The sequence below is a fragment of the Camarhynchus parvulus genome, chromosome 2 (genome assembly GCF_901933205.1).
Source record: "Camarhynchus parvulus chromosome 2, STF_HiC, whole genome shotgun sequence".
NCBI lineage: Eukaryota > Metazoa > Chordata > Aves > Passeriformes > Thraupidae > Camarhynchus > Camarhynchus parvulus.
The window spans coordinates 38,863,789-38,886,737 of NC_044572.1; the positions used below are offsets into that span (position 1 = coordinate 38,863,789).

Here is a 22,949-nt window from a genome sequence, read left to right on the forward strand (position 1 = left end):
GAAAGGAAGCATGAAACAAACCTGAGACGCCACATTTGGAGACTTTAGTGAAGCAACGCTCTGGTTTTGGTGTCTCGTTTGTGGATATTGGGGATACTGTTAAGATCTTTGATTTTGCCCTGAGTATCATGGTTCTGGTGGTGACTGTGTTTGCCTCATTCCTTCAGAACTTCATTTTGTAACAGTTCTTTCCCTATATTCTTTCAGGATATCAAGCTGGCTTAGGTCCATGAAGACTGTGCTGGTGTCAAGCTCCTTCTGACTTGCCTCCAGGTCTCAGGAGGAAAGGTACAGTTAACAGGGGTAAGTTAAAATATAATCCACTCACAGAACCCCCTGAAGGAAATGAAGACTTTAATTAGTGCCCTCTTCTTTGCATGGCAGTCTGGTACATTTCTTCTTCGTGAGTTGCTTGGTCCATGACAGTGGGATATCAGTGACAGAGAAAGGGAAATCCAAAAAGTGGAGTCACTTTGAAACTCTAGTGCAAAGTTAAATGAATAGAGCACTTACGGGGCAAATACTGATGCAGGCTCTGTGTGTCAGGAAAGCACTTTGAAAGTGAAAAGGGCACCCCCACCCCCCAACCCCGTTGGTTTGTTCTCCTTTTAACTGATCTCTTTGAAAATCTACTTGGAACCACAGTTGAGCTACCATGATAAAATATGGTTTTGGTAGATAAAGTTGAAATAATATACACATCTAGCAATTGCTAGTGTTGCTGGAAATAGTAAGTGCATGTTTTAACAAACACAGATTTCCATTTCTTGTTCCATCCTAAGGGCAAAGTACCCTTGGTGCAAAGCCCAGGGGACCTATATAGTCATTAACAGATGGAGGGGGACATTAATCTTCTACCCACAAATCTGCCCCAGCACATAAAGCAGGGAGCGTCTGTTGTGAGTGCTAGAGGTTGTATTAAACATGATGATGCAGTTTATAATCACAGTGCCAGCCACTCTTTCTATACATTGCTATGTTTTCTTGGTACTCTGTGTCTCTGGATTTCACTTTTTCTATCCATGTACAATAGAGCATGGCAGTGTTTCTGCCTTTTGAGATTCTGGCAGAATTTTCTTCCAACACTCTTAAAATCTTTCTTCTGCTGTAAGCACTTGAGTATGTTAGGATATACTTTAAGTGCTTTTTTGTGCATGGGGAGAAATGTATCCTTTTTGTTTGTCATTCAGTCTCTCTCATTTGGCAGTCAGCTAAGAGAGAGGCATGGTTAATGAGGTATCTCAGCATCACATTTTTATGGGAGCATAGTTAAGGTTAGGAGTATGTCCAGTCTCCAAACTGCCTAGTGAGCATTCTGTATTTGGAAACAAATGCCAGCTGGCAGTGGTTAAGGAGTGCATGCTTATTCTGCTCATGGATAGCCAAAACATGCTCCCTGCTGTGTGCTTTTGGCAGCTTTGCACTGGCAATATGTCTCAAATGCCAGTTGTATGTCCTCCTTTCCTCCTCCTAAGTGTATCCCATAAGGCATGATTTAGCCTGAATAAAAATGTGCCTCTGTTAGACTTGGTAATGTATGGAAAGAAACAGACCACTTATTTTTGAAAATCAAAGTCTTTCTGAAACACCTGTAGTACATTTCTACAGTGGAAATAAAAAGATGATTAATGTGTTCTCCTTGGTGGCAAATTTGCCTTAAATTTCTGAAGGTCTGGTGATTTTTGTGACATCAATTCTTAGGCACACTAAGCTGAAAATTTTGCGTCTTTTAATTTCTTTTCAATGAGACCACTGGTTGGAATTCCAGACCTCAAGTTTAGTTCATATTCTATTTTGTTTAGTTCATATTCTATTTTATTTTTATTTACATATAAAGCATATTAAGTTTATTTGGAGTTCTAACTGTACTTATCTGGTCATTGTATTAATTATATTGGTGGTCAAATTAACTGCATTATTTCATGGTCTGAACAAAAGTATCGCCTCTTACTTTTCTTTTTATTTGTTAAATTGTTTTAAGTCAGTGGAAATCTAAAGTGGTATGTTTTATTGAAAAGATACCTTATGTGTAGGCAGACTAACTTGTACAATCTAGTATTGGAAATCATAGGATAGTTTGGGTTGGAAGGGACCTTTAAAGGTGTGTTAGTTGTGCTTAGTTGAATTATGTGAAGCAGTTAATGAATTGTGGTGCATTGGATACAAATTCTTAAGAATCTGAAGGTAAATAAATTCAGTCTAGATGTCTTTATAATTTTTTTCAGTGACAGTATAACAAAATGTAAAAAAGAGCGTAGTTTGACAAAAAGGCAAAACATGCCTTCAATGCAATACTCACACAACTGTATTTAGAGTTAAGTCAGCTGTATTTAGGGTAGAGTGAGCAAGCTGTGCTTAGAACTTGGCTTTAGAACTATCTACATGTTTAAGCATTGTAGTGCTTTTTCTTCAAGAGAATTGAAGCAGCCTGATACCACTGTCATGTAACTTTCTCCCTCTCTCTGGCAAGAAGGACTCAATTCAGTTTTTCTCAACAGTTAATCCAAAATAGTACAGGTTTCCTTGTAAGTACTTTGTCCCATCCATCAACCAGCTATATCCTGAATATCCAAGGGGCATGGGCATCTTTGTCTAGGTATTTGAATGGTTTCATTGTTGTCTGTGCTATAGTGGAGTTGGGAGTCAAATCTTACTGTGATCTGTGTTGATGAAGCACCGCTGCACATTGGTTAACTGTATTCATGCTCTAAAAAAATCCTTGGGTATGACGTGCAAAAAAGGTATTTTAGAAAGTAGGTTGCAAAATCAAACCCTCAGAAGTTGTGAAATGTCAGATTTATGTTATTTTCTTCTGTGCCTGTAATTGATGCAGGAATATAGATCTTGCAGCTTTAATTTCACCACATCCTAATTGGATAACTCTTACGTTAAAAAAATGTGTGGCATGGTTGTGGTACTTTGTAAATAGCACAGTACCATTTATGTAGGAGGGAAAAGAGTATTCACAGAAGAATGATTATAGAATTTGGTGCTAAGTTATTATGTACATGTAGAAGATAAACAGAATTGGTTCAAAAGAATTTAAATTCCATGTCAGCTAAATATATTTGCATTATATAAACTTAATGTGTAACATAACTGTTTTCACTGAAGTTTCTCCATTTATGCTGGTGTTGAATTCTGCCTCTAGTCAAAAAGAACTTTTAGAAAAAGTTCTGCCAACACAGTTTTTTGTCTTGGAACAGATTTGAGGCTTGCCAGCAGTTGTTATTTCTTCTGAGTTGCAGGAGCAGCTCTAGTTACATGCCAAAATATGGTGTTATTTTTAAACTGAAAAAGAAATGAAACCTATGTAGAAATGGAAACTTTGTTGAATGCCAAATTCTGGCCACGTCACTCCCATTGGAACTACTAGGACCAATTTTTGCAGTCTGCACTGTCTTTATAGCATTAAGAGTTATTTCATAATGTGGGAAGTACTGGAAGAAATGAGTGCAAGAAAAGCAGGAAATCTGCCAAGGTCCATGTCTTTTTTAAAAAAAGTTGTTACAACCTACTTGCTGAGATATGTTTTATGCAGATATCAAATTTAAGCAGATTTCAGTTATGGCCAGCCACCTTCCATTTCAAAAGTGTTATTCTGTAGAGAAGAGTCAGATTGAAAATTTTCAATACTTAAATATTAAAAAAATAATCATAATTTATGATTTTGGCCTGTTTTCCTAATGTAGGAAATTATCTCCTATGATCTTGGAGACTCTGTCTGTCAAGCTTCTTTCCTTCCCCTTTTTCTTAATTTTTAAAATGTTTGTCCGATGTCCGAAGCAGAATTTTAAGGTTAGTTTCAGTAAGATAGGGGTTAAAATAGGGGCTGGGAGGGAAGTACAGTATTCAAAAAGTGATTGGTTTGCTCCAAGACTATCTTCCTCACATAGTAACCCTGGTAAAAAAAGGCCCAGGTGTTTTGCCTCTAGCAGTGTGAAAGCACTCAAATCCGTTGAGAGGTTTGAGAAGAGGCTCTAGTGATTTTGGACAGTTGTTGACTTTCAGCTTGTGTGAAAAGGATAAGCAGGTCTGTTATCTCACTATTCTGTGGAATAAAAAGGAGGCAAAAAATTGTGTTATTAATCCAGAAGACTTCCCGAATGTGTTGCATCTGGAGTCTGAACTTGGTCTTGTGCTGAAATCTTCAGAGCAGTTGCAGAGGTAAGTATAATCAAACTGACCTCTGCAGGTGTGATGAATGCTACAAGGGAAAGCAGTTGCCATTCTAGCATTTTGATGGCATATTCAGCCAGGTAGTACAGATTAGCCAAAAGTCTACTAAGATCTGAAATGTTCACTGGTTTTGACAGCTGAGCAGTTGTTCTGGCTGCGTCACCAGGCAGCTGTGGTTCTACTGTCAGTGGCTGAAGGATATCATATTGCCTAGCACAGCTCTGTGCTCTTGACGCTAATGTGTTTGTAGATCAGTGCAGCTGGGCAGTGTGCTGGCACTCAGGGGTTTTATTGCCACTTCTCAAGGATGCCTTATGAAGAGCATTATTAGCGGTGTACCTGCTTGGGAATTGCATAGGATCACAACAGAGGCTGGTGTGATCATCTGCCCTTCCAAACCTTCCAGCTCTTTTTTTGGCATTGAACTTTTCATTCAGCAGAGCCAAAGCTCTTATTTGAAGAATTGAATTCACCTTGTGTGGTGCATAGTCCTTCTTAGACTGGAAAATGGGCATGATGAATTTATGTTCTGAGCAGAGATAGCCCCGTGGCTCAGATGGCAGGTTTTAAACTCTTGCTTTGTACATTTACACTGCTTTTGCCATGGACTGGTAGTACTGCTTCTACTTGCAGTAGTGTAATATTTGTTACTTTTATCTCAATTCATAAGGTGGTTCTTCATTTTGTACCTAAGGGGAATTAATAATAGTCTTCTGTAGGCTTTCTGGCAGGGCATGATCAGCCCTAGGGAGCTTTGACTGTAGTAATCTCATTGACAGAAGATGTAACTTGCCATAAATTGGATTTCTTCTTTCTGAACCTTGAAATGACCTATGAGTTTTAGAAATAAATGAAGATTCAGGGTGTCGAAAGGCAGTTAGAGACTAAGCTCCAACTGACTGAATTTGGTGCAAAACTCGTATTTTTGTCTTTACAAAGCCTAATTTTTACTTGGAGTGTATGGTGTTGGAGGAGGCAGCAAAGGAGTTTCTTTCTACCACTTGGTTCTGTAATTATAAATACACTGACTTTGGTATGAGAAACATCAGACAATAAGTCTTGGTGATGGTTAAGTTAATTCACTCTTAGAAGTTCAATAATTCATCTAAGAAGTGTCAGCAGCTGGGTCTTGTTAATGGTAAGCCTTTCATTTCTGTTAAATCAATTCTGAATAATAGGATCCTTCAGAGAAAAATGATGAAGTAAGCATTGATTTCCAAATTGGGTGTCTGATATTGAAGCATTAATAAAATCTAGAGCAAGCAGGCAACTAGGACCTCATACACTCTGATCACCTAAGTAGTAATCAGAGAAAATCAATATTTTTTTTGTATGGTGCTAGATCTGTTAACATTTAGTTTTTCGTCATTCATCATTGTGTCTATAATTTCATTTTTATAATTGCTTGAATTTTGGGGGGCTTAATAGTATGCTTTGAATCAAGAATTTACTGTCAGGCTTTTGTGAAACAGATGTGGCATTGCCGTATTGTCTATTCTTTGCTAGCTTTCTTACTATTTTTGGACTTTTAATAGCAGTGGGCAAAGTAAACTCTTAAGTCATTTCAAATGTGGTTAAATTTTCTTAGAGGAGTTCCATATGGATTTCCTGGAGTCCTGTGTTATTATTTTTCTCTAAGCTATGAGGAGCTGTGTTGCTTCTGTATAGTCACGTTCAGTCTCACAGAGGTGTTAGGAACATCTCCAGTAAGATGGTAAAGAAGAAGATCAGTTGTAGAGAACATCTTGGGAACAGCCAGACTTCTGGCATGGTTTCCTCTGGAACACCTTCCCTGGGCTCTTGTTCATCAGCTGCAACTTCTGGCTCTTCATGGTTGGTTCCAGCCTATCTTGTGTTGTTGAAGAGGGCTGTGACTGGATGTGTCAGAGGAGGTGACCAACATGACAAGGCTGCATTCTGGCCTTTGGTGGCTTTCATACAGACAACAAAATTTTGGTGGCAGGAGCATCAGTGAGTGATCAGAGAGGGAGTAGTTGGTGGTAGTACATCCCACCAAGCCATTTGTGGATGGGATACCTGCATAACTTGTACTTCTAACCTCAGAGTGGGTTGGGTTTTGTAATGCAGTGTGGAGATTACAGACTTGGGAGCGTGGGGTATATTTGTTTATTTAACTGCATTTGAAGGCTGTGTTCAGTGGATATTTAGGGCTGCTAAGTGCTGGCTTTTTCTATCCAGTATTGTGCTTACCAGTGATCCCGTTTTCTTTAAAGCTGTATTGAATTGGTATGGAAACCCACATACAATCAAATCTGCTTGCTGTTGAAGTCAATGGGAGTTGAGGCTAAAACTGGACCAGGATTTGGCCCATAAAGCATAGCAAGAAAATTTAACAGTTATAATAAAACTCTTAAGGCAAATAAAATGTTCTAGCAGGTGTTCATAAATGTGCTTTATGCTCATAGACTCTGTTAAATGTTAATACTGAGGTCCTGCAGAAGCTGCACGTAAGGACTGAGTGAAGGAAGCAAATGCCTGTTAAATGTGCTGTGCAATATTGTAGCAAAGGTGGGTGGCAGTGCAATGCCATGCTACCTATTAGACTGAAATATGAAAGCTATTAGAGTTTCTGCTGAATTTTCATTTTGTGAGGGAGTAGTTTTCAAGAGAGAACATACTGTATAAAAAAAGCCATGTGTTGTGCAAAACTAGAAGCATCTTTGTCAGTGTATGCACTTTTCTTGGATGTATGCAGAGCTTATTAAGGACAACTGCTAACATACTGTATTAGCAGTAAATTTAAAGTAAGACAATACTTGTGAGGAAAATAATGGCTGAGAAGCAGTTTTATTTTTTTGAATATTTCATTTTCATTGAATTGTTTGGGGTTTTTTTTGTGCCTTAGATGAACCCACAGGCAGATGTCCTAACATGACTTAAAATACACTTTGAGAATAATAGGCCTTGGCAGGATTTTATATTTAGATCTCTGTTGTAAGTTAACTCTTAATATTTTTTTTATTTATTTATTCTGTCACTTCACCATCAAAGCACAATGAGGTCCATTTTAGATTTCCAGGAGCTTTCCTCCTTTTTGGCCTCTAGTAGAAGCATCTGTTGACTTTTTCAGCAGATTTTGCATCATGCCTTGAAATCTGGTAGCTTGTACTGGATTGGTTTCTTCTAGTAGTTAATTTCATTAGGATTCAGGTCAACCCCACAGGACACAAAAAAGAAATCTGAATGTACTGGAGTCCGTTTCTAAAATGACACCATGAATGCGGCAGTCATTGTTAGAATGTGTTTTGTTGGTGTTTGAGTAATTGACTTGGTTATCTTCTCATCAAGGCTCAGTCATTGTGTTGCAGCATAAAAGCAACAACATACTACAAAGATACTCTCTTTCACCATTAGCAGCAAGATGGCTCAGTGAAGGGAGGTCTTTCACATTTAGATGCACCAAGTAGCAAGCACCCAGGCATCTCAGCAGTTCTTGTAGTGCTTGTCACTGTCGCAGTGTCCACGTAATTCAGGCTCTTCCATTGTTGCCTTGGTCTTGTAATGTTTGTTCCTGGTGGTGGCAGTGCTAACTTTTTTTGTTTTGTTTTGTTAGCTAATGTGTGCCAGGTTATTTTGACCTGATCTCTCTCTGTGGTGACCAGCGACTGGACCTGTGGGAATGTCCTGAAGTTGTATCAGGGGAGGTTTAGGTTGGATATTAGAAAAAGGCTTTTCACCAAGTGAGTGGTTGGGCACTGGAACAGGCTCCTCAGGTCACAGCACCAGCCTGGCAGAGTTCCAGAAGTGTTTGCACAATGCTCTCAGGCCCAGGGTGTGACACTTGGGGTGTCCTGTGCAGAGTCAGGAGCTGGACTCGATGATCCTTGTGGGTCCCTTCCAACTGAGAATATTCTGTGAAAAAACTCATTGTGTTCTACCTTGTTGTAAAAAGGATTGAAGCATGCATTACATGAGGGAATTCTCATCGCTTGCTTTCTTAACAAAATCATGGGGACTGCTTAGTTTTCTCTTCTCTAGTAATGCTGCACTAGTGTGCTTATGGATTTTAAAAGCAAGGCTGATGGTCTTCATCAGCCAGCAGATTAGGAGCTCCTATGTAGGGAATATATTTTCTTTTGGTCCTTCTAGGACAAGGAGGTCTAGTAGAGAAGCAGGGTGAGGAAAGACTAGGAACTGTTTTTAATCAAGTGGAAAATATGTCAGTCTTTCTCTTGTGAGTAGTGGCACTTCCAGGATAGTGATATTCATGCAGAACTTTTAATCCCTGCAGTACATTACAAATGCATTGTCTGAGAATGAAATGTTAATTGAGGCCATTATTTGATGAGTGGACTATTTATATAGTAAAGTTATTTGAAGTAATGGGCCATGAATGCATTTTGTTTATTAACTTTCCCTGTGCTCATTCTTCAATATCTTTTCTTATCACAGAGCAGGCATTTTAAAATGGAAGACTCTCCAGTGACAAAGATCTGCAACATAAAAAGTGTTTTACTTATAAACAGTGTGGTTTTTTTATTTTGAGAACAAAACAGCATACAGTTGGAGCCTTTGAAAGATTGAGTTTTCAGGTACATTTCTAACTATGGAAAACATAAAAATGGAGAAGAAAAGGATATTTTTTTTGTCTTTCAAAACTTGCACAATTCAAGTACTTTAATGGTCTTCTCCATTTTGAAGATGAGAAACCAGGGAAAGGAAAATTATTTACTTTGTCTGGGATTATGAAGGAAGTCTGGCAGACAAGGAAATTAAATTGAGATCCCCTAAATGTCAAGCCAGCTCCATAAATGCTAAAATATCCTTCCTTTCTTGTCTAAAATGTCTGTCAGAAATGTATAGTAAAGTTTAGATTCTGTAGGATTTCCATGGGACAACTGCTTTGTGGCCTCCAGGATGTGAATACACACAAAAAAAGTCACGCTTTAAAGTTGAGAGTATTTTATCTCTTATTAAATCTGAAAAAAAAGATAGCACAAAGCCAACATACCTTTAATAATATTTTGTATTTCCTTCTGTAATTGTTTAATGGAGTTAATATGAATACTTTAGCTATAAAGTTGGACAGCTGCAGCAGGATGTGATTTAACCAGGATACTGACTCTTCTTTCAATACACTCTGGCAAACTTTACAATATGCGATGTTATGAAAATCCACTTATCTGTCATGTAGCTCTCTCATACACTTCCTTCATTTACAGTTATTTATCCCTTTTTTTTCTTCTTTAAAGGCCAAGTTGAAATTGCTCCTCAGTTCTTGGCTATGATAAAATTCTGTGCAAGGCAAAAACCTTCAAGAAGTTTCCATCTTGTGAAAGATGCTGGGACTTGTGCATGACAAAGGCAGCAGTGTGTAGCTGTACTACATTTGCTCACCACATCTTCAATACTGCTAAACCACTACTTTTGCAGTTCAGTCTTTTGCTTGTTGGATCCAATATCTGGTTTAGATACTTTTTGTCCCAGTAAGGAAAACATGGAATCACAGAACGGTTTGGATTAGAATGGTTTGGGACCTGAAAGATCATTTTGTTCCGCCTCCCCTGCCATGGGCAGAGATGCCTTCCACTAGATCACACTCCTCAAAGCCCTGTCCAACCTTGCCTTGGACACTGCCAGGGATGGGGCATCCACAGCCTCTCTGGGCTGCCTGTTCCAGTGCCTCACCACCCTCACAGTAAAGATTTTCTTCCTCTAATTCCTGCCTTCTTTCAGTTTAAAGTCATCACCCTTTGTCCTGTCACCACATGTCCCTGTAAAACATTCCTCTCCATCCATATTGTAGGCCACCTTGATGTACTGGAAGGTGCTCTAAGGTCTCTGTGGAGCCTCATCTTCTCCAGGTTGAACAACCTCAGCTGTCTCAGCCTGTCATTTCAGGAGAGGTGCTCCAGCTCTCTTATCCTCCTCCTTCTCTTGGGGGCCCTGGAGCTGCCCAGGGTACTCCAGGTGGGCTCAGAGTGGAAGGGGAGAATCAGTTGCCTGCCAGTCTTCCAACTCTCATTTTCTGGTAGAAACTGTTTGGATTTACTTTCTGGTCTTCAACATGCTTGTGAATTGCTGCAGCAGTTTATCATTCTTGATGCATTACATTTAGGCTCTGGACTTTAGAGTATTGTCAAATAAACACAGCAGAAGGAGCTGGCTGTTTGCGAATGGGGGTGTACTGTACTTATATAATAACAGTATGCTGATGATACAGAGAGAATATGAGAGTTTAATGCATTTTCACTGCCATTGGGTTGACCTGATGATCTGCAGTGCTCTCTGCAGCAGAGACATGATGTTGGGTGTGTTGCTTTGTGCTATGCTGGAGGCAGCAGCTGGGAGAGCCAGCATCCCAGCCAGCTCCTGGGGACATCCCATGTGGTGCGTGCCAGTGGGACTCTGCCAAACCTTAAATTCTGTCTCAGTAGCTGGGACAGGTTTGTGAATTCCAGTCAATTACAGAATTGAGTACTGTCTCTCTTCTTATAAGGTGCTGCTTTCTGCCCCTCGGTAATTGTGTGGTGTCCAGAGCTGTGTATCTGGAAGGCTTGCAGGGCTTTTGCAGGCCACCAGGTTCAGTCTGGAGACAGCTGGCTATAGCAAGCAAAGAACTGTGAAAAATGATAACTTGAAAAAAACACATGTGAGGTCTTGAATGAAGTCAAGATTGAAGTAATTTATTCTCAATGATTTGAACAAAAAGGCAGCTCTTACCATTTTAAAAGAATACCTTATAAACTCATCTTCTAAATATAAAAGCTATCATGCATAAAACCCTGATGTTACACCAGATACCAATTACTGTGGTTTCTTAATGCGCTTGTGTTTTTTTTGTTCCACATTTATTAAATATTTAGACATTCAACTGTAGATATTTTTAATCAAAATCAGAATTTTCTCACAAAATGGGTGATTACATCATTTGCACATTTATATTGTAAGACATTTTAACGATATAAGCATTTTTTCATTTAGACAGCAACCATAATAAATTGAAATAAAATTCAGCCTTGATTGATGTTCTATGTGTCATGTACAGGGCAAGTCCCATCTATAAAATGTGGTTTGCCAAGGCAGCAATATTAGTAGCATTTGAATGTTTTTCTTATTAAGGAGAAAAATGGTCAGCAACATCAATACCGTCTGCTCCAAAGACCATGGTAAATGGAAACTGCCTGCAGCACATTTGAATTCCTCACTGTATTTGGGATGAAGGTATGATGCAGGCAGTGAGAATTTTTTTTCCTTGAAAATTAGGATAGACTATTACAGTTCTTAGGATGAAAGAGAGAGGCTGATTACAACATAATGGAGTGTACCATATTCATCTCTTTGAAATATGCCCTCACTCGGCCTTTTCCATTTTACAATCGATTCTCTCATTCCCTTAATGAACCTGTGCGTTCATGAGTCTTCCTTGGAAGTATGCACATGAAGTATTACAGTAGCAGAGAGTAATTGTCTGACAAGCAACTGCAAGTAAAGTGTCTCTCTTGTAGTCTTGTTCAATAGCATTATGGACCATTAATGCATTGGATCAGGTTTCATATTGTTTTGTTAAAAATTATGCAGCCATATTTTTCTTAGCTGTTGGTAGTGTTTCTAGAATGGTAGCTTCAGAAAGCTACCATTGGCTCAGCATCCTCTGGCTCTATTTCTTTGCAGAGCAGTACATTTGTCTAAGAGATGTGCTATCAGTAAGGTACCCCTGCAAAGTCAGCTTGCTGGTACCAGGTACTGAAATTGGATAAATTTTAATATTATGTTAAAGGAAGAGAGGAAAAGCTTTTTGAGAAGGACAAAAATGAGTAAAGTTATGTAGAGACTTACTGGAGGCACCATCAAGATGTAATTTTTAAAAGATCAAATACCCAGTATGTGACTTTTCAATTTTTGGCTTCTTTTGACTATCGATGTGATTACATGTAGTAAGAAAATACTGAGAATTATACTGTATGTTGTGTTTGTGTATTTTTGGATGTATTTTAGGATAAACATAGATTATTTATATAACTAACTTATAAGTAATTTGTATTGTTCATAACCATGACTAACATGGAAATACTTCATAGGTAGTTGAATCATATATGTGTGTATGTATAGTTTTATTATCAACTTATAGCTGCTAACTGGCTGCTGACCTTTCCTAGTTGCTACAAAATATGAAACCACCCAGTGGGTGACACTCAAAAGCACCAAATACCCTGGGTGGTACCCAGGATGAGATGGCAAGCATAGAGCCTGCTCTGATCACCACTGGGAAATCAGGAGAGCAGGAAATGTGGGACAGACTGCTGCATACCCCAGTCTTGCTCTGTGCCCAGAGAAAATTTGCAAACCCCTGAAAGCCTTTGTAATGACAATTTCATTGAAATTCTAAGCATTTGATGTATTGCCACCAGCACTGGTCTGATAAAAGTGACAATGAAATAAAGATTGAGCTCAGAGAGAAGCAACGGTTCTGTCTGTTATGTCAAAAAAGATAATTTGTCATGTTAGAAAGTAGCATTTCCTTTTGATTACACCAAAGCCATTGTCCTAAGGTGTGAGAATGGCCTTGACCAACAGACCTGTTCTGGTTGTGAACTGTTGCTCTGCACCAGAGACAAAACATAAATAAAACTAACCTTAACTTTATAATAAATAAAAGAGAGGAAACCCTTAAGTTTTGGATCACACTAGGCCTATTAAAAGTTTGTGTATTACATATGCAAAAGTGTTTTTCCTTCCAAAGTAACAAAAGCTCTCCTTTTCAAATCATCTTTCACTTTTGATGAAACTGATGTCCCTGAGCAGTATGATCCAAATTTTTCTGCAAACACTTCAGTGGTTGTTTTTTCACTTGTCTCTTTTCCTTAAACCTGATATATAGGACTATGGATCTAGTTAGTTTTTAGGTACTTTGAATTAGTGTAGCTGACTCCCTGCAGGTGAAATCAGCTTTTCCCTTTTTTAATGGAAAACTAGGAGCACTATATCCTTTTGTTGTTTCATTAAAGGATCCTGCAGGTAGATGTCAGGATGTTTCACTGTGATAGGAAGTTAATCTGTAGTATTAGGCTTTAGCTGAAAATTGGAGGTGGTGGGAGTGTTTTGTGTTTTAAGTGTAAGAAAGAAAACTTTTGCTGACAAGTTGACATTTTTGTTGTCTGAGAAATTGTTGTCTGGGGGGTTGAAAATTTGATCAATATGTTTCACCTAGTTTATTGCCAGTTCTTTATAGCTGGTACTGCTTGCACAGGAGTGAGATTTCTACCAAGCCAAGAGCTTGGTCTTACAGAAAGTGGTTTTACCTGGAGGAGTCCCAAGAAATGCACAGCAGAACCTGTGCTAGGACATTGGCCATTGTCTGCTTCAGGACAGAAACTCTGCTTGTGGTATTTTTGTAATGTTTCAGCATCTTCATTATCTCATCATTCACGTAGCAAGGGTGCCCTTCTGTTTCCAGCATCTTGATGTATGAATTGACTGAATCCCCATTCAGAAAGCATATGTTCAGTGAGAGAACTTAATGTGTGTGGTTGGTGATGAGATCCAAGCCTCAGCTCGTGTCAGTGGGACTGAATGTGTATTTAGTTGAGTCTGTCTATAAGTGGGAACGAGTTCAGGCTGAAATGCCTTTGAGTAATGAAGAATGAAGTGATCTGTTCAATACCATATTGTACACTCTTCAGAGAACTTGGGGATGAGTTTTTAACCTCTGTTACCGCTGAAGGAAAGGGAACTCTTTGCTTGTCTCAATCTGATCAGAGCTGTGTTACAGTAGGTCCTCAGAAAAGAGACTGTGATGCAACAACTTCCTGGGAAGGCAGCTGGAAAACCTGATCCACATCCTTGTGAGCCATTTGTTATTAAAAAGACTTAGGGAGACTTTTGGTCCATCTTTCAGAAGATTCACTTGTGCTTAGATAATTCACATTTTGTATTTAGCAGATAGCAAGAAAAAGGACCCATTACTTTTTCTGCAGAAATTCCAATGATGTTCAAGAATCAAATGCACAATGACTTCCTCATTTTCTCCAGAGTATTAAAATACAGTTATTTTAGTCTCCAAGTACTTTTTAGCTGAGATTAAACCAAAAGGCTGTATTTGTTCTGTTATCTGTTTTCTGATTTTTATTAGTTCATAAGGGTCGTGCATTTTAAGATTGTTACTTTGCAGTCACAGAGCTGATAAACTTAATATTTAAGGATGTGAATGTTAAGTTGTAGCAGCACAATAAAAACTGTAGACCAAGATTGGCAGAGAGATGGCATTTCACTAGATGAAGTCTGAAAGACCAATCTATGTTTGCAAAGTGACAGTTCAAGGAAGAAAGGAAGCTACATATTTGCAGCCAATGTGACTTTTACATCCAGTTTCTACTATATTGATCCACTCTAGAAATGAAATAATGTCCCATTCTTTTTCTAAAATATTCAATTCAGAATTGCTTCTCTTAAGTGTTTTATGATTGCACAGTCTGCATTTTAAGTTACTGGATGGCTTTGCTTCTCAGTTTCAGTAATGTTTGTGGTTTGCTGCCTACACTTGTGATGCTTTAAAGCTCTTGCTGATAATAAGTACTAGAGAGGTGAAATGTATTACTTTCTTGGGTGTATTCAGATACTGGGCTTATAGCTGTGCTTATAGCTTAAAGCTAATTCAGATTTAGAAGGCTGTAAGATAGAAATGAACGCATGATGCTGTGCTTTTAGAAGAAAAAGATTCCTATAGAAGTATTTCTGAATCATTGATTCTGATGATTTTAGACGGAAACACAGTAGCTAAAATAACCAAGGACACACTGTTTGTGAAAACGTGGAAGAAATTCCCTCCTCAAAAAGACAAAGAAAAGCAGTGAGAGTGGAGTCTAAATGTAGCCCTTGCTGCTATAAAATTGTGTCTGGCCCAGTGGAGCAATATGTGACTGTAGGCTGATAACTGTAGGGAGAATGGTAAGGGGGCACAGTATTCCCCAATGAGTTGCAGCTGGGGCCAATTAAGAACAAGTGGCATAGACACCTGTAAGCAATTAAGTACAAGGACCATAAAAGGGTGGAGTCAGCAAAGGAGTGAGAGGAAGAGTCAGAAGCCTGCAAGAAGCAGAAGGAAGATTGTAAGAGCCAGATGAAGAATGCAAGAAAAGCTGCATGGCTGGTGTAAAGACTGCAGGAGGAGATGATGAATCCCAGGACCCCAGGAGAGGGTGAGGACCAGGCGAGTCCCAGAGAGGGCTGCAGCGAGGACCAGGCGAGTCCCAGAGAGGGCTGCTGCGAGGACCAGGAGAGTCCCAGGAGAAGATGGTGAGTTCCCCTGGAGGGGATGAATAATCCCAGAAGAAGACTTGACCCCAGGAGGGTAGACCCCAGGAGAGGGTTGGAGAAGCTTTGGACATGCCAGGGCTCTGTGGCAGTCTGGCAGCAATATCCTTCATTGGATCGCTGCTGGATTAGCTGCAGATGCTCCTGGCTGGACATGCATCGGGAAAAGCCCCTGGAGGGGATGGACTCTGTTGTTGTAGTGTTCACTGTTATATATAAGTATGGTTGTAAGGTTTACTGTTATGTATAAGTATTAGTGTAAAGTGTTTAGGGCTACTGTGACCCACTGGGACGGAGTGGGGGAGGCGGCGTTGGTGAAACTGAGAGTGGCAGGTGGAAGCCACATAGAGGTCTAGACCTGATTATCTCAATCAAGACACCTGGGAATAGGTGAGCCACCAACAAGCAATGAGGGATTTGGTTTGGGATATTTGAGGTATTTACTTTGAGTTATGACCGCCTCAACAAGTAGAGATATAGATGCTGGTGTAATGTAACTGGTATAATGTATTTCTGTAATGTAGAAGTATAGCTGTATAATGTATTCTCGTAATATATATATGTATTGTTGTAAACGTGTTTAATACAACAGATAACAACTTAGTGTACTAAAGAAGCTGCTGAAATCCTGGGAATGGAAGTGCTTTCTTAGGTGCATTTGTGAGCTGGCATTTAAATGGATACCTGTTTGTGTGGGATGCATGTGAGCTCTCAGAAGCATTGCTGTTTGCAGGCTTTTGAGGTTAGAAGAGTGCCTTTTGGGACAAAGGGCTTTTCAACAAAAGGAGTGAACTTCATTTGTATGTAGTACTTAAAGCTGTCGTGTTGCCCCACTTTTGGATTGCCCAACGAAGGACTGAGAAGAAAGAAAATGTATCAGTTGGTGGTGGAAGCAGCATCCAGACAGGCTTAGTGAAATATTGTAAGAATTTGATGTTTCATATCAAAGCATAACCTCTCCTTTCCTTGGTTGTATTGCTGCCTGTTGAAAGGGTTTGCTGGATCACAGGATGTCTGTGGCCCTTTTCTCAGTTCAGAGTGGGATTCTCCTGGGAAGAATGGCAAAGAAAGATGCATAACATGATAGAATATAATAGAGTGTTATGAGCCTTTCTACAACTATGTCTAATGAAGTAGATATAGGTACGGCTAAAGATAATCCAGACTACTGTTTTGTGTCAGAAGACATTAAAGGGCAATTTTTTTTCCCTCTAGACTTTGAAAAAGTTTTTACCCAAAACTGCTCTCCTGTACGAAACATTTCAGAATATGGAATGGAGAAGCATGAGGCAGACTTAGTGGAACTCTTCCTTCTGCAGGAGTTGTGGTACAGTGCAATTTGAAAGTTTTGCTGTCTTCTAGGGTGTGTGCCATGCTTAGAGCCACATGGACACTTGGACATCATCGAAGATTAATGGGAAGATGTAGAAATATGAGCAGCAGGGTGAATGTTATTAATGCTACTTTTATGTAGCAATTCAAAAGATGAATAAAGGGAAGGTATAATTTGTGGGTGATAGAAAATGAGTTGGAGGAAGGCTGAGGAACAGTAGGGGAATATCTAGCAAATCATAGGGAGCAGGCACTGTGGTGGCCGATGAAATTTTGCAGCTAACAAATCCAAGTAAAAACTTCTGAATACATAATTTGACCTAATTGCATGTTGCTGAATATTAAATTGACTACATTTGCTGCAATTGAGAAGCTGGCAAGTTAGGCTTTTATCTGTCTCTCTAGGAAAAAAAAACAAATAAAAAGAAGGTGAAATTAACAAAAAAATTTATAAAACAATGACAGTATTTTCTAGTTAGTAGTTATTGCTTTTTATAGCAATGTTGCTTTATAACAAGGATTATTTGTTTTGTTGTGAATCACTTTTAAGAAAATAGAATGAAAATAGAGACGAACGGCAGGATGGGCAGAAGTGCTTTGTGGCATTGGAAGGAATTTCTTGTGTCAAGGTACTGAAAGAAATAAAACCAGCATAGTTAAGTTAGAGGATGAGCAGTCAGTGGTGGGGGGTATGTATAAATAAATCATGCCCTTTAACTCACAGCAAGAACAAAGAACTACACTGAAAGGCAGTAAATGAAGATCACTGATTTAAACAGGGTGGGTGTTTTTTATACAATGTATAATTAACTTTGGGAAGTTGTGGCAAACTAGATATGTTGGTCTAAATGCAGAAATTCAAAAAGGAAAACTGACATTTACATGGCTAATTAGAATAGATACAGTGACAGAAGTTAGGGTGAATATCCCACCACAGTGATTTAAAGCATAGTTATATGGAAAAAAAGCTCAAGTGTACTATGGATAAGTTATTCTGTACTTGTGCCTTATAGAATGCCCTCCTTTTCTGTGGTACTGTAGGCACTGTTAGAACCAAAGGTTACATTGGTCGACCACAGCTCTCCTGTGTCTGACTTTCTATTTTGACTGTTTTCAGTTGTTTTTTTCCTTTCTATCTTTCTGTTTTAGAATTCTTATTTTTTATGCAACTGCAGGGCAGAGAAAGTATGTAACTCTTCTGTGAATACCTAAGTCTCAAGCTTCTAGTAATTCAAAAGGGGAGAAACAGCAAAAGAAAAAAAAAAAAGATTATTTTTTTGAAGTGCTTATTCACAGAAGAAGACTTATTTCTGAATAATGAAAGCCTCTCAAATATCTAGTGATACATTATTTATGTAATTGAGAGTGTATTCATGGAAGTGCCCTCAAGAAAAACAGATTTTGAGTCATACCAAATAGTATGTTCCATGAAGGATTCACTACACAGTTGTCAAAAGTGTGTTCCAGGATGGAGTGCGTACTTTTATGTATGAACTGACTGTGGATTATTTTTTCCCTTCACATGAAAACTGGCAGTGGTTTGGATGAGTCTTAAATCCTGGACTGCGGTGCAGCTTCTGTATTCTTCTGAAACAAAATAAATACGTGAAACTTGAATAAGTCCACTAGCTGTTATGAATATATATGCTTCTCCCAGGACAATGAGCACAAGCAGCTACTGCCCATTCATAAATATCTTATTCTTCCTATATGTAATGGGACTCCAAAGACATTCCTGTTCTCGTGGCCAGAGAAACTGCATATATTGTGTAGTGTATAGTTATAGTTTATGACATTTGCTTTTGTTAGGATTTCTTCTGGGTAATCAGCATTTCAGCCACAACTCGCTTTATTTGGAAAATGCAATCCTAGTACAGAAGCATGTGATTTTTTTTTTTTTTTTTTTTTTGAGGGAAAAGCAGTGGAGTCACAAACACATGATTATACTAAAACTGGTTTGGAAATTTGTGCAGGATGGAAGTGGAGGTGTGTGGCCTCCCTGAGCATAATGTTGCCCATGATTCCTTAGTAGAATTTTATGACTGTAGCGAGGTTGTAGCTTTTTTAGCGTTGGAAGATCTCACATTTATACAGGGTGAAACTATTGCTGCACAGCCAGCCCTGCTTAAACACATGTATTGTTTTCTTCTTCAAAATTAGTAGAAATTAGCTGATACTGAATTCCTCTGCTTATTCAGTGCAAGGACTGGGTTTTCAGCTCATGTATGAAGTCAAAGTCTGACTCCATTTACAAGCTTCTGTTTCCTTTGTATGTGCTTATAAATAAATAGAAAATATACCTTACTGCGCAGAGGGTTTGGTTGGCCTGAGACCCTGGGGCTGATTAGCTTTAGCAGCTTCATGATTTTCAATCCTCCAGATACAGTATCTCCCTTTAACTTCAAAATGCCAGGTGTTTTTCCCTCCAGGATATGATCATAGGTGGAGCCCTGTGAAAACTGAAGGATTCTATTGCAAGAGGTGATGCTGTAAATTCTCCTGTGTGCATGTGCAACTTCTTTTAGCTTAATGGGAAGCTATGTGCTCACACTGAGGTTGAAATAGAGTCCTTTGTTAATATCAAAGAGCCAATCAAGAAAGATTTTTTTATATAGAAAGCCTCCTGCTGCTTCCCAAAAAACTTCCTTTTGTAAAGCACAATGATAAATAATCTTACTTCTTGGATCATTGTATTTCCAAGGGATACTGTTTTGTACTGCGGCATTCAGTGAGACTTCTGAAATTCAGCTGTGTTTGATCAGATGGGCCAGAAACTCTGAGAAAGATGATGTGCTGGGCTGCTTCTGTACAGGCTCAAGCACTGGATGCTTTAGCTGGCTAGTTTTCCAGCATATGTTACTTTGATCTGCCCTTCCAGCTGCCACACTGGAAGAATAGCAAGGGTTGGGCTTCAGAGGTATTGCAAATACAGCGGGGCATGAAGAGGTACTTGACATGTCTTCCTGATAAGTGCTGTGTGATGATCTTCAGATCGTCTTTTTCTCATCCGACAAATTAATTTTAAATAATTGTTTTTTATTGGCATGTAATTTTTTTAAAGAAAGGCAAATTGCTGAGGACTTCCCCTTCAAGAGTTTAAATTTTTCTCAAAGATAAAATTACTGAAGATATGGGGGAGAGCACTTTCCCCCCCTTTTTTGAGGAAGTTATAGTGAAAGACCTTACTACTTAGACTGTTTGGTGAAGGTATTTGGTATCTTATGCCAGAAGCAGGAATTGCCTGATAAACTGGACAGAGATGAAATTGCAACCCTGTTCTAGAGCATTTACACAGGAAACTAATTTTAAGCTCACTCATCCCTCATTGGTTTTAACAGAATTAAGGACTTAGCTGTGACTGTTTAGGTGCTATGCTGGTTTTGGCCATGTTAAAGTGATTTTTTGTGACAGAGTACTCCAAGACTAAAAAGCCTCCTTAATACAGCTTCTCTGAAAAGAGCACAATGGAAGCATGAAAAAGGGAGGAAAGTGCCCATCTGAAGACAAAAGTGATAGTTATGGGAGGTTTTTGTTTTGGTTTGGGTTTTGTTTGTTTTTTTGTTTTGGGAGCCCATGAATATTTTTGTTACATATTATTTTACTGACATTACATTTGAACATGTGCTTCCACTCACTGGAAACTTTGCGTTGCATAAAATGTACATAGAATAACAACGTTTCTTTCTTATTATTAATAACTCATCTTACTAAAAATGGAAGCCCTTACAAAAAGTAATTTGATTTTGGCCACTTGGTTATTTTCAGGCACAATTTCAGTTGGCTTTGATTTCTTGTCCAGAAGTCATCAATGTAAGATGAAGTTTTGTAGGCCTTTGGAATGCTGTAGGAATAAAGTACATTTCTGGAAATGAGGGTCCAAAATTATTTTCAGTTACAAAGAATATCCCCCAAGTTTGCTGAGAATGTCAACATTAATGTTTGTCATTGAAAAATGCTTGCTTTTCATTTGTGGCTGTGGATGATGTTAACACCAAGCTTCTATTACACTGACATCTTTGAGTTACCATAATCTCACTACAGTTATCTGTAATATTCCTTTGTAACTATTAGTGGAAACATGTTTTTTGTGATACCTAGTGGGGTGTTTAAAGTTAAATTTTAAGATCTTTTGGGGGGTGGTTTGTTCTTCTCTAAATGGGAAGAATTTATGTAATGATTTATGTGATTGGAGGAGTTACCTCGTGCATTTTTTAAATAAGCAACAACACAACTGGTTAAATATTGGTTGCGTTGGCTGGGCCATGCCAAAATGACTTGAAGCTTGCATGTCAAATATGTGAATAGTCTTTAGGTGGAAAATAATGATCAATAAAAGGAATGGAAAGGCTGCTAAGATCAGAAGGAGCAATCAAACTCAACTGAATAAGCTCCTTTAGCTTTTAGTGCTATATTTGAAAGCACAGAAACTTAATTTTATGTGTTTCTCTTAAGTAGCTTAAGACATCAGAATCCCTGGCTACTGATAGTTCTGGCCTTCAGGTTTTAAGACAAATCTGAAAAAAATTGTTTTCTCTTCATGCATTAAGGGATGAACAAAGAGAGTAATTACCTGCATGCCCTACTTCTAAATAAAATATCTATAACATGTTCTATAATAGAATATGTAATATGGTATTATTATGCATATTATTATTGTGTGAACAATGTATGTTATTTTCCCTAGATTTGAATCTGGCTAGGTCTGATTATCTCATTTATGTTAAAGGTATTTTTTTCTAGTTTTGGCACCTTGACAGTGTAAAGGTCTTAAGGATCCCTTTCCTTTAGCAGTGATGTAAAGCAGCCTTATTAATACAAGTAAAGACTTGGCTTAAGGTTTTAGGTTGTAATCTCCTTTGTGTTTAAAAGTATTTGCATCCTTTTTCATGCTTTGTCTCTATTAAAGAACAGTTTAACAATGGGAAGGAGGCACATCATTCATTTGCTCTGAGGCTAATATTGCTGTTTCCCTGCAAAAATGTAATTTGTGTCACTGCATATTGTGCTCTTAAATGATATTTAATTCTGTGACCTTGGTTCACCATGCCTTCCTGATTGTCCATTAACTCTCATCCTCTAGCAGAAGCAATCTGTGCTGCATGGATACTGGGAAAAAATGCCTGAAAGAACTGAAATAGGTTTCAAAAATATGATGCACTGTATGTTTGGCTCCTTATGTACTCTTCCTTTTAATAATGCTAATTAATGCCAAGCAAGCTAAGATACAAAAGTCAAGAACTGAAACTGGGGGAGGGAAGAACTGGGAAAGGAGAGGAAAAGGAGCCTTTTTGGCAGGCACACACCAGGAAAATGCAAGGTTGAAAGTGCTGTGTCAAGTTGCATCACCTTACCATGCAGTTGCTTTCATTCAGCAACTGAGTGCAAATATGAAAACTTTGGGTCTGTTTCATTTCCTGCCATAGCAAACCAGCTTCCATCTTTGGTTGTTGTATAACACTTTGATTGCCAGAAGTGGTAGTAATTTTAGAAAAATTGAGTTATCTGAATAAGATATCAGCTTAGTACTGATTTCTCCTTCCACCTATGAAAATTGGGAGAGATGGTTCAGACAGCATATTCAATGAGCTGCAAGGAAAATTTAAATTAAATTGTAACTTGAATATAGTTAAAATAATAAGGAAACCCCCATATGCTTTCTTGCAGAGGATAACTCTTTGCATTGCATGGGTCTTTTTATTCTCATCTTTAGATGGCTTTTTTCTGTTTGTTTGATTTGGTTTTTTTTTTCCCCAGGCAGTGGAAATGCCTGCACTCAGTAATGAAAGTCACTAATGATGGCTTTACAAACTTGTCTCTAGTCCAAGAGGTTCCTCCCTTGTGATCTCCCTTCTCATGGGTTTCTTTTTTTTTTTTTGGCATTACATGGAGTGCAATGGTTTTTTCTTCTGTACCTGTTAACACTTCTAATTCCTTTTCACAACTGACAGTTTTCCAGCTTTGTGAAGCTCTTACTGTAGGCAAATGTGGCACGTTTGGGGCTCACTCTAAGATTTAAAACAAATTTTATGTCAACATACTGCTGTTCACACATATAGAGCACTATTTTAGGCCTACAGTGTTGTTAGGGATGAATCCACCTAACAACAAAAAGGTGCAGAACGTTTGGAGGGACAGGTTTAGAGCTGAACTGAGCAGTGTCATTC

The 22,949-nt window shown here is 38.5% G+C and overlaps 1 protein-coding gene across 3 annotated transcripts in view; it reads left to right on the top strand.

Moving 5' to 3' along the window:
* The first annotated feature begins 205 nt into the window (after positions 1–205).
* The window catches only part of RARB (retinoic acid receptor beta), a 318,469-nt gene continuing 295,725 nt past the window's right edge, over positions 206–22,949 (top strand). Inside the window, exon 1 of one of the 3 annotated variants that reach the window (XM_030943210.1) lies at positions 206–303. The gene's annotated coding sequence lies outside the window, so the exon portion shown is untranslated. Of the gene's footprint in view, positions 4,168–22,949 lie in introns of all 3 variants that reach the window. The other 2 variants (XM_030943212.1, XM_030943211.1) reach the window with 2 other exon arrangements.